A 3,953-nucleotide genomic window follows, 5' to 3' on the forward strand; every position below is an offset into this window, starting at 1 on the left:
GGATTACATCTTCATTATCCTATTCTAAACTTTCCTAAATCCTAAGCATACTAACACACAATCCTCTGTTAATAATTATGTTTAGTAATGTATGTTTACAATCCAGAAGGACAACCATTGATCAGTATCTATAATTTATAGTCAGATAGGAAGCCTATCTTTCCTCATGAATCATTTATGTTAATAAGTAATAACATAATTAAAAAAGGAAATACTGATATATATCGATGTAACTTTTAGACCTTAAAAAAACAGCAAGGGCAGTCCAATGTATTTTTTATGATATTGTGACATTTTTTGTCTTCATCACTTGATGCTTGATTTTTGTTGAAGATGAGTTTGATGATGTATTAGCACACCACGAGGAGGTATCTGGTATTTTGAGCGTATTTGGGTCTCTCTGATTCTCTCTCTTTTATGACGCTCGTCTCTCTCTTTGCGTCGGTCTCAATCAATCTCTGACGCCTCCGCTCTTCTACAAAACTTAGAACGCTCAGCAGCAGCCTAATAACAAGTCAAGATCATGTTTAACTAACCATATTATTTAACCTCATTTTGTCTGTCGTCCTCGTTGAGACCTACAGCATTTTTCTAGATCCTTGTCAGTCCCTTTCACTTTACTAGTAACTAAAGCAGTTGCTATACTTTCCAGTTCTTTATGAAACTATCGACAACAAGCTCAGTGGTAAGCGACTATTGCCAACTAACAGCAAATTAGCAAAACTCCACCCAAAGACACGCCAATTTGAATAACGTGATTGTTTTTGTGAAAGACAATGCCATACACAACGTGTGTAAATAAAATCATAGTTGGAAGTTGTTTTTTTTTTTAATAAATCATAAAACGGGACGACCTCTGCGACCACCCCTTCCTTCTTGTAGAGTCGTGGGGATGGTGTCACATCCTCTGCACACCAAAAGTAAATATACATAGTGGAAATCAACTAGTACTGACCTATTCTTCAATCCTCATGCCAGCTCTAGCTAAGGCTCTTAAAGCACTTTGTGAGCCTGGACCAGGTGTCCTTGTTCTAATGAATAACAGTTTTTGCTACTAATACATTAAAAGATATATCACTACCTAGTTCCACCAGTAGCCCGTAACTTGGATATGTAATGCTGTCACACCTCTTTCTTACACAACTGAGCAACATCTTGAGCAGCTAGAATAGCAGCATATGGGGAAGCCTAAAAGAGAGAGAGAGGAGTTCAGAAGGAGGAATTAAGGGATATATATTACCTCATCTCGATCTGCTTGACTTTCATACCTCCTGTGACACGAGCAATTGTCTCACTGAAAAGGACATGTAAACATAAAATAACAAAGTGGAGTGTCTTTAGGTAACAGAAAACAGCTGTAATATTAGTATTTGTCCTACATATTTTCTAGGGCTGAGACAAAGAACAATTCTGTGATTCAAAGATTCAACGTCTACACTTCATATAATTTTTATGATGACACACAAATATGGGGAATGAATAATAAGTTATAGTTTGTTTTAAAAAGAATAGCTTCCTTGTAGAGACAAGTCACTGTAGCTGTTTTAGAATAACATCTATTGTATATACTTGAGGCAACTACAAAGAATATATTTATTTAACTTGAGACAGCATGAAAGCAAAGCAAAAAACACATTGAATCTACAGATGAATTAATCTTTCCCATACTATCAATATTCAGCCTCATGGTTAAAATAGGATTGAAAATAAGCAAAAACCTCCTCCAAAAATAGGCACAGAGCTTTTGAAATCTAACAGTAGACTTTTATGTTTTATAACGACATGTGGATTTAATACTAGGATCAAATGCTGAACAGGTGTGGGCAGAAGAAAATAGACAGGAATGAGACTCTTCATAATATGTGTTCTGTGGGTCCATACCAACTTCTGATAAAAGAATTGCTATAGACACCTATCACGATGAAACATTTCCTAACAATACAAGCCTAACATTTATAATTTTGTTTTAACTTCTATTCCTGCGTCAATTCAGTAATTGCTAAAACTCAGAATAGAATAAAATAGTTCTGTTATGGTTACAAAAATGTAGAATTTGTACCATTCTTAATCCTATAATTATTAGTAGTAATGAATTACTTTGAACAAATTTGTTTACTTATGCTTTCACAATGCCATTAAAAGTGATCTATTGTCCATTACTCTACTTCATTGTTGGTAACCTGAAAAATACCTATAAACACATTTCACTCAAAAACAGAATACCTTCTATCTTTTAGTAACTGAAGAGTAATGGGAATTAACCAGCAATCCTTATTAATCCCATACTTATCATTTAGTTAAATTCATGTACTTTCCATACTACCCATGACTATTAAACCTGATTGCGTAATTTCTTACAACATCATTGAATGTCTTCATATATATATTACATGATGTAAATTTTTTCTTTACCGTCCCTGATAAAATCAGTCACATGGACAAAGGTATCGTTGAAGGAAGCAAATATTGTGAGCAACCACCAAAACACAAACTCTCCTTCTGCTACTTGAGGTCCTAATTGGACGTCCTCCTCTTGATGTATTTTGCCTTTCCTCTTAGCCATCTAAATTTAACAAACAAGTTTACTCTCACCTCCCAAAATATTATCGACATGTATTGAATACAACAAATAGAGTTATTAAATATATAATATACAAAACCGTACGTAAAAAGTTTGTAAAAGGACGTATGTGCTCACTTAGAATGTATTGATCAAGAAGGATAACTACCTCACTAGCCAAACCTAGATTAACCACGTTGAGAAGACAGATACGGAGCATGCGCACTCGTATAATTTCCATAATATCTATAATAGATCCTAATCTTGGAGTTAACTATCAGTTGGAGACGCCAGTGCTGAGTATTAGAGGAGAAATTTGACAAAATACGACCAGCTCTTTGTATTGTCACAAGTTATAGTCATCAGTGGCAAGGCAGCAATCCAGTAAGTTAATTTTTATGTTTGTAGACTGTGGTGTAATATAAATGACAAAGCATGATGGATATATAACAATACATTGTTCACCATAACTACTGCTAAAGTGTGCTATATAACAGTGTGGTGGTTTGCCAGTTTATGTGACTAAGGGACTAAGATATATCAATTTTTTGATGACTATAATTATCTCCTAATAAAGAGGATTCTTACTTTACAAGACCATCTTTAAACATGTACATGTCCCCATTTTATTATCAAATTTAATGTAATATAATTGTACTACGGTTTGATGATACATCAATATATTAATATATATATATATATATATATATATATAACAAGGTCAGGTGATTTTGATAGTAATTACATCAGGTGTATTAATAGTAATAAATTATACTCAAGTGGTTACTTAATTTTTATTTGAGAGGTGCATATGGCTACATTTTACTCTTGATTATGATAAAAATATTTCTATATCTCTAGTACGTGTGTGTTCTTTTTCAAGTGTTTATTATGTAATTATCATCATTAGTCTACTTCTCTATATAATATCTTTAGTATAATATAACTTTGCTGATGTGTTTTTCTTGTGCCATACTTGAAACCTGATTATTCTTGTGTTAGAAGTGTAAATTATTAGATTGTGGTCTCTTGAACCAATGATATTATTCTGGAATTGATATTAGTGGATGATATATTAACAAACTACTAAGAAAATGTTAATCATTGTTTATACTGTATAGTGTAAATTTGGTAGTGGTAGATTGTTAGTTGGTTGGCATTTGATAAATTTACTGTTTATATTATAGTTCTATTAAATCAACTTGTGACCACTAGTTGGCACCAAACTGGGTGTAAGAACCTTGTTGGGTTTGTTTTAACATCACTCAATATTTCCCTTTTAGTATTATGTCTACACCCTACAGCTGTATTTATATTATATATGTTGATAACAATATGTTGATATTTGGATACAAACTATCTTGAAGTGTTATTTTGTTCAAATTGGTCTTTA

At 32.8% G+C, this 3,953-nt stretch overlaps 1 pseudogene; it reads right to left on the reverse strand.

The window, feature by feature from the left end:
• Window positions 1-955: 955 nt before the first annotated feature.
• Window positions 956-2,563, reverse strand: LOC121392875 (annotated as a pseudogene).
• Window positions 2,564-3,953: the final 1,390 nt, after the last annotated feature.

Source organism: Gigantopelta aegis, unplaced genomic scaffold, assembly GCF_016097555.1.
Source record: "Gigantopelta aegis isolate Gae_Host unplaced genomic scaffold, Gae_host_genome ctg4724_pilon_pilon, whole genome shotgun sequence".
Lineage (NCBI taxonomy): Eukaryota > Metazoa > Mollusca > Gastropoda > Neomphalida > Peltospiridae > Gigantopelta > Gigantopelta aegis.